Source organism: Cotesia typhae, unplaced genomic scaffold (genome assembly GCF_013202065.1).
Source record: "Cotesia typhae breed Kobodo isofemale line unplaced genomic scaffold, CoteBio_Ctyphae scaffold_91, whole genome shotgun sequence".
NCBI lineage: Eukaryota > Metazoa > Arthropoda > Insecta > Hymenoptera > Braconidae > Cotesia > Cotesia typhae.
The window spans coordinates 1,236,163-1,249,882 of NW_027423781.1; the positions used below are offsets into that span (position 1 = coordinate 1,236,163).

At 38.8% G+C, this 13,720-nt stretch overlaps 1 protein-coding gene across 6 annotated transcripts in view; it reads right to left on the reverse strand.

The window, feature by feature from the left end:
* Atg16 (Autophagy-related 16) overlaps positions 1-13,720 on the reverse strand; it is a 162,484-nt gene that overhangs the window by 109,974 nt on the left and 38,790 nt on the right. The window lies entirely within an intron of this gene.

Sequence of the window (13,720 nt, forward strand, 5' to 3'; positions counted from 1 at the left end):
CATGGCGTAAAAAGAGTGAGTGAGTCTGAAAAGAAAATCAAGTATCTGGGATGAAGCTGTAGGTTTTAAAGTAGCTCGTGCCACCGCAGGCAATAGTTGTATTAAACCTGAGGCTCGAATTGAATTAGCGTCGACTCGATTACGTCGGGCGCCAGGTATCTCAACCTATCAAGCTTATAACTGCCAATCTTTATATTACCTACAACTTAATCCGGCCTTTTTATCTAAATAATTCCTCTGTTTTCGCAAGGATACCCACTTTGAATATTAATATCCGGTATTTTACCTTATTTTTTCATTTTCTTGGATATACTTTTATTTTTTTTATCCTTCAGCTCTTCTATTTTATATTAATAAATTAATCGGTTTCATCACAGTTGTCGAAAAAAATAAATTTAACGGATGAAGAGATGACATTTAACGCGTTTTAAGCTAAACAACCGAGGCAAAGTGCTTTCACGGTAGTTATCAGGTACAACCCCGGTCATAAAATTCAACAGGCACGTTTCGGTGCTACACACAACTACGAAATACAAACACACTTACACAGGTGGTGTATTCCAAGACTTTAGCGAAGTAAAGGCTCTGCCCGTAGGAAATGATCGTATCTGCGTCATTTATTGCATACACACGTCTCACTACCATTCTTCCCCCGAGTTTTTATTCTTGGCCTTATCTATACAAACTAAATTATAACAGGAAATTCTCAGTTACTCTTATATTTATGCCAAACGAATGGACTCGTAAATTGTAAATTCAAATTCAAATAAATAATATTAATCCAGTGTTTGGTTAACTTCAATTATTGTTACCGTCGATTCGTTCTGCTATTATAGTTAAATTAATTAATTAAGGATATTGAAAGGGCTCGGATAACTGATAAAACACATATTGGTAAGCTCCCCCTCTCTTAAGAGTACCAGCAGTGGCACTAGTGTAGTGTATTTAGTAATTACACCGTGAATATATGGTTACGGTAGATTAGAGAGTGAATCAGTAAATTCAATTAACGTTTACTCTACAGTAGTTTCGCTACTACTGTAGAGTACCTACTAGCGACCTTTGCCCTCTATTTCACCGGATTTCTCCGGCAGTCTCGCCACTAACCTACGGGATTTTACATTTAACAATTTACCATACGAAGGTATCTGGGCGCGGCTAAATTCGCTCATTTCATTAATTTCGTTCATTAAAGCCCTTTGGTTCTTAATATTGCTTCTGGGTTGGATTTAAAGGAACTTTGAAAAGGTTTTTAATTTATAAAAAAAAAAGTTAACAAGATAGAGAATCCAATTAACAAAATACATTTATCGACGAGCAAGGTTTTGCTGCTTGTAATAATTACCAAGAGGTTGTAATAATACTCCAACAAGGTGATTTAATGACGGATTTGCGGTAGATAACTATTCCAGATGAGTAATCTCACCTGAAATGAGTTTGACCGATCGTTTTACGCTGTTAAAGACACCATTCAAGGTAGTTCATGGACGCCACCAACAGAGGGCATTAATGTATTCTTGAATCTCCATTATCCAGGATGGAAACGTCCTTTGGCGAAAAACGTTTAACCCTGAGCGTGATAACAAATCGCGTCTTGACATACCGAAGCAATATAACTTAAAGTTAGCATTTAGCTCTTTTATCTTAGCAACAGTGGAGTAGGGGCTTTCGGGGTATGATCGACGATCTTAAGAGTAACTGAGAAACTAAAGTTTAATCGGCATCAACAAATTGCATACGACCAGAGCCAGCTTTACTCTTAAATATCTTATTATTACTTTTATTCTCTTTTCAGCTCTTATTCATTGTCATTTATATTTATACTATACCCATTATTATCATCATCATCATCATTATCATCATTATTATTATTGTGAATTCCTTTATTTATTTCTAAGGTAGTTGCTATTATCATTATTTAGTATTTAAAATCGTAGACGTAGAACTGAGACGGGCTTTATAAAGTAAAATAAAAAATAATAAGCTCGACTGGTGATAACTCTGAGAAAACGAGAACCGTCTCTCTTAATTTAGCCTCCTATTTAAATCCAACCTTTGTAATTCCGTCGAGAATTAACAAGACCTGGAAAAGTGGATAAAAGGTTAGTCCGCGCGGACACTTTAAATCATCATCATCATTTTGCTTTGTTTTATTTTTTTTTATAATAAATTTACCGTTTCTTCCTCTTTATTATTATTTAGTATTTGTTAATCAGCACTCTCAAAATATTTTCCACGACCAGATAAATCACTAAGGGTATCAGAATAGGCTTGAGGAGCTTCCTTATTATAAACCCTGCTCTGGAACTATAAACCGCCGAGTTGGAATGCCGGAAGACTGGCCATCAATAACAATGTTATTACTGACGGTGATGGTGAGCTGCCCGTGGTATCAGTGGGTTATCCTCGTACTTGCGCTCATCAAGACATTAGACAGCACAACCGAGTAGCATTATAAAGTACAAAGTATAAAAGATGAAGTACAGCTTGATTTAAAGACAAGCTTTATTTATTTATTTATTTATTGATAATGATTACCAAAGGAAGAAAAAAAGCGATGTTGATTTCACGTGGGACAAATTACTCAAACTGACAATCGCGAGAGTTTTTAATCAAGGCTTGATGAGTCTGGGATTGAGATTGAGATTGAGAGGCTCAGCTGTACGTTCTAGGCTGTAAGAAATCAATGTGAATTACAGTACGGCACATCAAACGCAGTTAGCATGTTACCTAGGGCTAGATGTGGATGTATTTGATGTTAATGCTGATGCTGATGTGTATGATGTTTAAGCGCCTATCTACTCTCAAGTAGAAGCGGTAGTTGGTTGCGATAAAATAATAATTACGATGAATGATGGGCTGCAGTGGGTTGATTGTTAGACAGGATGCTGAGTGCAACGTCACCCTGCTCTGATATCACAAGCTGAATCTGAGTCTGAGCATTAAATCCTTTATTCCTTCCGGTATCCCATGGAGATCGAGGCGTGGCCACTAATCCTGGGTATCGACTCATGGATACGAATCACGGAACAACGATACAAGGATACAAGGATACAAGGATACACCATGCATTCTCACTTTATTTTTTTTAAAAATAAAACACAAACAGGGCAAAGAACATCAGCATCATCCATACACTTAAATATTATTTAACTACTGGTAGCAGGGAGTTGACGCTGCATTCAGACGGATAAAGCTTACTCTCACCAACTCTATCTGATTAATCAGATTAACAGCACGTCCCTATCCCGGTCTTCTTTATAAACGAGACTATTTATTTGCCTTTAACTTGTAGCCCGTTTTTAAATCCGGTAGCACTAATCTCGTTGCAGGAACGTTGCCGCGGATATTTAAATCGCCTAGTTGGAAGTTGTGAGCTGCGAATATATTTTTTTTATTCTTTTTTTTTTTTTTTTTTTTTTTTTTTTATTTCATCTGATGCTGGGCGCTTTGAGTCGTCCCTCGAGACCAGACGGAGAAAGACGAGGACGGAGATAAAGGGTACTTCTTTAAAAGGGGGGAGCAGTAAAAGTTGGTTCAAGTAGTTGTTTATAAGAGCCCGTCAGGGTTAGCTCCCCAAGACTCAGCCTCAGCCCGTTCCCGTTAGATATCAGACAAGCTCGAGGGTTAAATTCTTAGTCGTTTTATTGAATAAAATTGAGTGGCTGCAGGAAGGATTGCTTCCGATAGAAGACGGAAAACAAAAGAAAAATATATCTGAATAAAAAACAAGAAAAACTCCTCAAGATAAAAAACAAATAAATTATGCACTTGAAGAGATGCTTCAATAATTTTCCAATATTGCAATAGCGCCGGAATGTTATTCAAGAGGTGAACGCATTCGACCTTTTTATTTTGTTCCCCGCCACTACTGGCATGTTCCATCTTTCTTCATCATTGTTTTTTTTTTTTGTTCGCTCCCTTTTAGTTTTTATTATTCCGCTTTCATTTCATTTCGACAATGTATCGATTGTATAAATGCACCGGGACATGAGCCAAGAGAACGCGTGAACGCTTACAGTGGTTGTTGTTAAAGTTGTTGTTGTTGTTGTTATCATTGTTATAGATATAAAAAATGAGAGGTGTGTGTGAGAGCCGTCTACCATGGGACAGTAGCACACGAAATACATTAACAATGCTAATAAAGCAGCCTTCAACACGAGCCGTTTCCCGTATCCACTATCGGTCCGGCTCGCTAATTTGTTGCGTCAGGGTATGCAAACCGCTTTCCGTTCCGTTTACCACCTATCATACCCTCCCATCCTACCAGAAGGTTGCAAGCGAGCAGCAGTGTTCGTGTTTGAAGGATCGACTTTACGAGGAACATCCCCATAAAATATCAGAGGCCTCCATTTGTTAGGAAAGAGGACAGTTTTAATCTGTACAAACAAATACACACTCCATATCACTTATAACGAGCTCCCTCATTTAAATGTACACGAAAATTTAAATGCTGTGTTTGGGGACAGAAATAGCCGGAACCCCATTACCGTGACCGTTACAGCGGTGGTTAAATACCTGAATAAAACAAACTATAAAATAACAAATTAGTTGAAGAGGAAACCGAGCGACTACTGGTGCTGCTGCTGCTGTGACTACTACTGCACGGAAAAAGGTATATGCTGTTTGCAGTGTTGTGGTGACGGTGACATTAATGCATACTGTTAATAACTTAACAAAAGTACAATAAATCAACATCACCGTTGGATCCTATTAACTATAATGATGATATACTGGATGTGAGAACAGTCAGTGTGTCGCGCCTAGAAGCTCAAAGAGTCCCTGGGACTGCTCCAAGTAATCATCATCAGACTATTCGAGGTAATTCACCATGGTTTTAGCTTTTCTCCTAGATCTCTCGTCCCACGATGGTTATTAACAAGTTTTGCCAGATACGACCAAGTCGTAGGTTGTAGGTTGTAGGTTCCAGACTCTCAACGTTCCTTGGATGGATACGTCAGGTTAATCGACCGTGACGAATTACCGTATGCTCGATGAAACTCGGTGGGTTGGCATTAGGGTGAAGAGAAGGAGGACACGGAGTATTATGCGACTATAGGGATGTTCAAGGTCCAAAAATAGTTTTGCTTAACATCCAGTGGTATAATGCCGACATGTTGAATATAAAATATTAAATCCAGTTGGGCGGCGAGTTAGTAGACCTTGTATCACTATCACACTACACAGTCTTTATATTATTCCAAGAGCGCCACAAGACTTGTTTCATATAAAGGAATAATACAAGTTTAAAGTGAGGGGAGGAAGCTAAAGAAGGAGAGAGTGTGTACCCCCTGTGTTACGCCGGTCGATCGAATAACTTGGAACAGACATCTTTGGCCGCAGTAAATTACTCGTTACAATATAAAACGTGCATCAACTCGACATAAAACTCACCAGGACTTTAACTGCACGCGATATTATACGAGTGCTCACCACTGGGAGCCATTCGTCTCTCAGTGTGTGCTTCTGCTCCTACTACTGCTCATGAAAGCTGAGAGAGTAAGTCTCATCCAGTTGAAACCAGCAACTAGCAACCAGTAACCAGCAACCAACAACCATACCTTCATCTACTAACGGGCGAGTTTGCTCCTACTCCATTAATTAGATATTCATTACCGCGTTATATTGCCAACTAATATTTTTATTATTAAACATCAAACATGCACTGCTGGTGCTTCTAATTGTTTTATAATTATAATTAGTTGCAAGTATGAGTATGATGCAATAACAATCACCCCGGAAAGCTTCTCCACAATCCTCGATTTGAAATATTTATAAATAATATGGGAAGCGTGTTAACGACCTGTAGCTTACCTCGTTTTAGTCACCGAGCATATTTCGTTTGGCACCCAGTGACATTCACATTAATGACCACGAAGGCTGTTCAATTGGTCGAGGGACAATAACAATTCCCTCTCTTCGGTCTTTCCCTTTCTGACAATGTCATTGTCGTAATGAGAATCATGTACCGTTGAACAGACCAGAAGCTGGCTGCTGAATTGCTTGGCTGCGGTGACCACTTCCCATTTACTTGCATTTGCCAGAGGGAGAAAGAACAAAGTGACTTTGGGCAAAGAAACAATGAAATTCCAAGGTGAGGTGCAATATCTCTAGCTCTTGGTCAGCTTTCCGGGTCTTGCATCATTTCTTGTCAAGGTGGTGAGCTTTGTTGGTGCTCGATGCACTGGATAACGACCGAATTGGTCAGACTAGATCCACTTTGGTGAATTTTATCTTCAGTGGGTTTATTTTCGAGCCATTTTCAGCTTGCCGTACCTTTTTTATCAGTCCTGATGTGGGAGAGAAGTTATTCTAGCTGGTTGAACCTTTCTCAGGACGGCTATTACCTACGGAAGTAAACGGTAATGACAATCACTGAGTGAGCATTGTGCAGGTGCGAGTAGCGGGTCACACGACTTGAAAGAGCCATCGCCCGTTCTTATTCTTATTCTTTATATTTAATGCTTCTGGTTGTTGGCTTCACCATCATTCAGTTCAACATTATACATCCAGTGTGTCTCTCACGACCTTGCAGATAGATTAACTTGCACACTCACACACTGATAATATTATTCTCCCCCGCTTATATGGAGTCCTATGCCACTCTCTATTCTATCTTTTGAGCTCAACCATTCGTCTCTCCCGTCGGGCTGGAATAAAATTCCGTTATTCTGGCAACCTGCTCGTTCTTGTGCGATTAACTATTTTATAAACTCAAGAGCGTCCTTTTCCTTCAGCAAAACTTTTTATCTTTTTTTATTTGTTGTTTAGTTTGCTCACCTCTATAGAACAAAATCCATATAAATAAACAAATAAAAAAGGGCATAGATACAAGGTTAGAGATAGGCGTGGATCTTTGACAAGATCTTTAATCGCGATCTAACTTTACTTTGGGTCTCACGAATATAAGAGCCAAAGGCTTTACCACGGGGTTTTGTTGCGCTCCTTGATAAGATTCAGTAACACAACACAATTGTTGTCGTGTTTTATGTCTGTGCATTAAATTAAAAAAAAAAAAAAAAATAAAAAAAGTATCTAGTGTGGTGATGTTGCTTGGCGAGATAAAACACATACACACACGTTAAAAGAGAGAGGATGTGCGGTTAGATTGTATTGGTAACAGCAATAGATGCGGGAAACCTAGGGCACTTTAATGTTATAAGTAAAATAGAGTAAGGCAAAATAGGCAACACACCAGAGCTAGCGACCCAACCAGGCTTACCATCAATCTCGCGTTGATACTGTGGACGGAGTACCCGCCGCCCCCATAACAGCGAAACTTTAATTACTACATTACTTGGGTGAGTTTATGAATCCATCACTTTACGACAGTGACTTAATACATACAAATATATATTCCCAGTTGGTTAGGTTGGTTGGTTGGTTGGTTTTATTCCGTTTAATGGAAAACGAAGAAAGAGTAGAGGATTTTAAAATTTAAATCTAATGACAATGGCAATTGAAGCGTCGTAAAGTAATTAGACACGGTTGTGAGTCGCTGTTTCAGAATTACTCGGGTAAATATTATTTTATATGATAACAACTGTAAATACGTTCCAACTGTTTACTTATTTAGCTTTATCTAGTTTAGTTGGTAGCTTAAACTCGGTGAAATTCAATTTTATTTTTATTATTTATCTTATTCCTTTTTCTTTTCACGTGTTCAGTGATTCTGCAAGCAATTGAATGATTCAAAGCTCCTGATTAAAGAGAAATTCTGAGAAGGAGCGCTGGGACACAAGCAATACATGTTAGTGCCGGTGTGATGGTATTTTACCAGTGTCGCGCAGAGTTGTAAGCTTTCGCGCAGAAGCTGCTGAAGGGATACACTATATTACTATGGATGCGCCGAGGGCCCGATCGATATGGAACGTGAAAGCTTGCCCCTCTTAACTATATCCACATTCACATCCATACATACATACATACATACATACATATTAGATACGTAGATATATTCAGCATCCCTCTGGCCTCTATCTGCGGTGGTAGTCCACTTTAACGGTGACATCGTGATGGTGATGATGTACCAGGTAGGATGCCCGTCAAATAATTACAGGTTGTATTTGTATGTGTGTAGAGGTAGTCCGTGTGAAGAGGCTGATGCTTCGACTAAAGATGTAAAGGGGAGTAATATCTACTATGAATAGTGGATATATTGTTGATGTGATGGAAAGGGTGCTCTGTTTCCAATAATTCAAATTGTTCGAATTCCAGAATTCGTCCTGCTGTTACTGGGGTTGTATTATTGGGCGCAATATCAGCTTGCCAATGGTGAAAATGCTTTGATTTGGTTATCAATCGACAAGCATTCCACGGTCCAACTGGGGAATATATAAACTATAGCTGAGAGCCATCTGGTGAGTTGTATTTTGTCTGCCAGTGGATACGGATGGATTCTCTTTGTCATTATTATGCATCATTACGATCTCGATATTTAATCGACAACAAAATAATTGAAAACCTGGTTAATTTTAATGTCACTAACAGAAGCCAGTTATTAAATTAAAAATGATTACACCGATAAAAAACCGTAAATCGGTTTGATAGCCAAAAATAAAAATGAAAAAGTTTACTTTACCAAAAAGGCCTGCACACACGTACAATAAGGATATAAATTGTATCTGAACACGTGACAGGACGTGACCTCAAATAGTTATTTGAGGTCGCACGTGATAATTCAGCATGACCGGAATTCGCTTGAATATCGAGTCAGTGGTTCTGGCTCTTTCTCAGACGTTTCTGTGTGCGTGAACGCACTATCTGTCTCTACTTCCAGTAATCCGTGATCCTCTTATAATATTACACATTTACACATTAACATTGGAGTATCGTAAGCACATAACTACCGATAGTTAGAGTCTCGTATTTGTGCTCGACTCGGTTGACCGAGAAAACAAACGCCGAACCAAAAGAGCCGCGACCGTTATATGAAGCGATAAGCACATCTACTACCAGCAGCAGAACACGCGGTCATCGTGCGAAAATACAACTGGACATAAATTCGATTCGATCCAACAAAAGATTGTTTCTCATCCAGCAACCAGCTACCGGCTACCAGTTACCCAATTTTCACAAGATTTATCACCAGCCTCATATTCCAACAATTCCAACAATTCCATCAGAAATTCTTCTTATTCTTATTTCCATTTTCCATCTTCCATCTTCCATCTTCGATCCTCTTTGTATATATGAGCATAAATTTACAAAATAAAAAGCACTAAAGTGAGCTCTCAAAGCCGGTTAATTTTGTTTAAGCTTCTTATTGAGTCGCGTGGCACGAAATACCGTAATGTACTGTAAACCAGGGCTGGGAAGCGGAGCGATATCACCATAAACAAACATTTATCGTCGAAGTGAAATTAATTATGGAGATTACCGCGTGAACACGACAGCCACCGTGTACCCACTGAGTGTAAGGTCTTTGGTGATGTTGCTGTTGGTTCCATCCTCCAACTATTAAAGTATAAGCTCAATCTTTGTTTTAAATAAAACAACAACAACAACAACAACAACAACAACAACAACAACAACAACAACAACAACAACAACAACAACAACAACTTTTACCCGAGATAGATCTGAGAAAGTTCCGAGTGTATATGACCAGGTCTGCTAACAGGGTGATTAATGGCATATCTGCCGATTTGTTCAATTAGCGATTAAACGACACGGGGTCAGCCAGTCCAAGTGCCCTCGGTCTGGTCTCTATGGCATCTAAGATGTCGGCCGGTCGTAAATCCTCAGTCTTTAAATTCTTCTACCACTGGGAACTCCACAACTCGCACATGGTTTTAACTCCTCAAGTCTCAGTCTCTAGGATTTAGTGTCGCTGATAGGGCCATTCCAGGCTTTTACCTCCGACCATTCAGAATGGGAAAATGCAGTAACCGTTATTGGTAGCAGCCTCGGTGACGCGATCTTAAAAACCAGGCACCTGGTGCCAATGCCAAGGTTGTCTTATTCTTTCGATCTTTTCCGTCTCTATCTTTTATGGTTGATATTCCACGCGAATTTACAATACTATTTTATAAATTCCCAGCTAATGCCGGTCCTTTTTTTGTATTTATTAATGACGACCTACCTGAGCTCTACGGTACTATACTAAGCTACTATCGAATCCTATGTAAACAGGTACCTGTTGTCAAGGGACCATAATAGGGTTTTGAGTGGTGTAAGCGTGTTATTATTACCTGCTGACAAATTCGGGGCTTACCTCTACTTTGTAACCGGTGTTTATTGATGTTTATATTAGGAGAGTGACTTAATATTTTTTTTTTTTTGTTAATTGGATAACGTTAGAACCTTTTTATTTGAAAGTAGCTGTTACGCTTACAATAAAAAAATATTCAATTCATAATTCTTAAGTACTTTCAATGATTTAATATAAAATGTCTCTATAAAAATTTTTTGTAACCTATAATTTGTTATTTCGAAGAAATTCATAGGAATCTTCGGAATTAGCTGACGTCCTTGAGAGTTTTGGCTAACGTTTGAGGTCAAAAACCTTTCAACGATTTATGAGTGTTTCTATATAAACTTTTGCCTCGTCACTCGATATAAACGCAACCAATCATTCGAGTATTTTATAAAAATTCATGGAATGTAAAAAACTTTGAGCAATTATTTATAAAAATATTTACTGATAAAAAAAATTAAGAACAAGAATCATATTTTTCTGAATGATATCTTTAGTTTAAGATTAGTGATCTTGAATTAGGTCAATTTTTTCATCACTAAACATTTAAAATGATAAATTAATTTACACGGAAGGTATTAACAGTTACTTAGTAGGACATTTTGATAACTTTGTCTATAAATTTATTAATCCAGGGCACTTACAATAATTACCTGTTTGTATTTAAATAAACTTGGCAATAAAAAGATAAAATTGCGTGAGAATATAGCAAGTGACAAACAAGAGGCGATTACTGCTCGTGGCTAATCCCCGAGACTAAAATCTCTAAAAATGAGTATCTCAACAATTCGCTCGATAAAAATAACTAAGAGCCATGGTAGAGGGCACGTTGTTCACACGCAAATAAGTTGCTTATATTCTTTTATCACGGGAGATAACCCTCGTCCCAGTGTAGTTCTCTTATCAGAGTATTAAACGTTCTGCTCAGCAGTAAACTAACCCGACTCGACTGGAGTTGACTGGACTCATTGGCAAGCTCTCAGGAATGCCATAAACGATACCAGATGAGGTAAATAATTGCTATTTCTAAACATTCTACGGCCTAGATATCGGCCTGATTATTTATTATACATGCGAGATTATTTTAAATGTTACACATAAATTCAATAATGATAATAATGATGATATCATCGATGATCTGGGCTGGTTGGCTCTTGAGAGAGATTCGCGACACGCTCTGTCTCATTTAAAATGTCCAACTGAATGGCAAACGGCGAACAGAGATCAGAGAATGGATTTTCTTTCGTCGTTCATCCGTCACTTTTTATGATAGGAGCATCAACATTAAAGATACCCGTTGGTTGATATGCTGGTCATACAACTGTCCATCCTGGTTCGTCCTGCTCTTACTTTTATCCTCGAGTGTTGGTTAAATAGTCGGATTCTTAATAAACACAGCGACAACCGAGATATCTAGCTGTGGCAATGTGCTCACCAGAGGAATGCACGCCCGTAATTATTATTTATCCGCGTCGGATCATCCACTCCTTTGGGTTTCAAGCTCTGGCTTTACCTTGAATCCGATCTTTGTATGCGTACCACCAGCACCAACATCAGCAATAACTTGCACGCCTGCGTAATGACGGACTGTCATTCTCCGCGTATCTTTCCGGTAAAGATTCTTGCACGAGATCTCTCCTTCTTTGTAGCATCTACATAATTATCATTATCATTATCATCATCATTATCATCAGCATCTACTTTTTTAATACAGATCTCACTTTGTGTGTGATCTATAACTATACATCGAAATTATTCTTACCGTTAAAAACTCTAGGTTTGTTATTATTATTATTATTATTATTATTATTATTATTATTTGGATTATTCATTTTTAATTCGTATGTTTATGTCTTGTGTCTTTGGTAATAACTTTAATCCGGCGAGCGGTTCTTCTTAATTGGGTAGTGTTGATAAAAAAATTCCCTGAGGTAATTAATTTAAAAGTACGGCTGGAGTCCAAAAAAAAAAAGGGGGAGGAAAAAACTCACAGAAGCAGAACTCTGCTGGGTCCTAGTTCGATTAATGACGAGCGTTTAATTCTCTCCCCAGGAAAAGTGATTCCGAATGGATTCAAAAGCAGAAGGGGGGATCCGAATAAGGAACTAAAAGTTGGTGCTGTTAAAATATGTGCAGGAGCGTTATGGAATATTAACCCGGGGCTGGAAGCAATCTAGCAATCCAGAGGACTGGAGTGGGAGGTGAATGGGAATGGGAATGGGAATAAGAAGGAAGGAGTTTAACTCAAAGCTCCAAGATCGAGTATGTTGAACATACCTGATACCTGGATGGAAGAAGGGAAACTCAGTACGGGAAAAAATGAATAGTAAGATTGTAAGTGGAGGTGGATGGTTGGACGGTTGGATGGTTGGATGGTTGGATGGTTGGAGAACTGGTAAAGAGTTTAAATGAGCTGGAGGTAGGAGGGGGGAAGATGTATTCGAGCGATGAAAAAGAGAGGTTTTCAATGGTGTCGTACTTGTTCTTCTTTCTCCTGGCGATCGTGAGTCGTGCGTACCGTTTGTGTCCTCCTTAGGCCTCACGGCCTCCGCAGAAACCTCAGACGCGGTCGGTCGGTCGCTCGAGAAAGAACCACGCGGCCAGGTGCATATCCTTTACAGGCCGATCCGCAACTTTAGTACTTAAACTCACTCGACAGTCAACAGGTAGATATTGTGCGAGCTACCGCCAACCTATTGTGTGTGTCGGTAATATATTTTACTATTTCGCGTGTGACATTTAAGTGGTTTATCTTTTGAATTCTTCCAACGTTTATTGATAAGGTAATTCAATAATTCTTAGAGATTTATTTTAATTTATAAGATTTTTTGCAAACCGGTAGCTTGGAAGAACCTTCGTGCCGCGTGGCAGTCTTGCATCATCACCACTAACGGGACAAATATATATACGCCTTGGGATCGTTGGGGAACATCCGTTGGTTCGTGCGTGCAGCTAAAACTGAATACTGTTGTACTTTTTTGCCGTCCTTTGTACACCAAGCTCGTTCGGTAATGATAATTGGTTTCATTTTCAATAACATTTCAAAGTCAAGACTTACGACCTCTACGACCCGGGTCAAGGGAAAAAACGGTACGATCTTGCGTGCTGCATATCATAATCAGTAAAGAAAAAAAATCAGCCAGGTAGAATCTAAGTTTTTTGTTTCTTTCCTTTTTCATCATCTCTATTGGTGTTTATAAACTAACCGAGTATAAAGCTGGCAAGATAGAGAGGAACGGCCCCGCATATATTTAACTAGCCACGTCTTTCCGCGTTTCCGAGTGTCAAGATAACGATGTGTACACTCAGCACCAACCAGAGTTAGAGGTAGAGGGTACAAAGGCAAGACCGAGAATAGAAAAGAGATAGAAAATAGATAGGAAAAGGGACGTGGATGTTGTGTGAGCTAAAAAAATTGTTAAGTTTAATCTCAACCAACGTACCAACGAGTCAGATGGTTTAGCGCTGCTGTAAAAAGGAGTACATGCTTTTCTTTTAAGTGAACAAACTAAATATTTACAC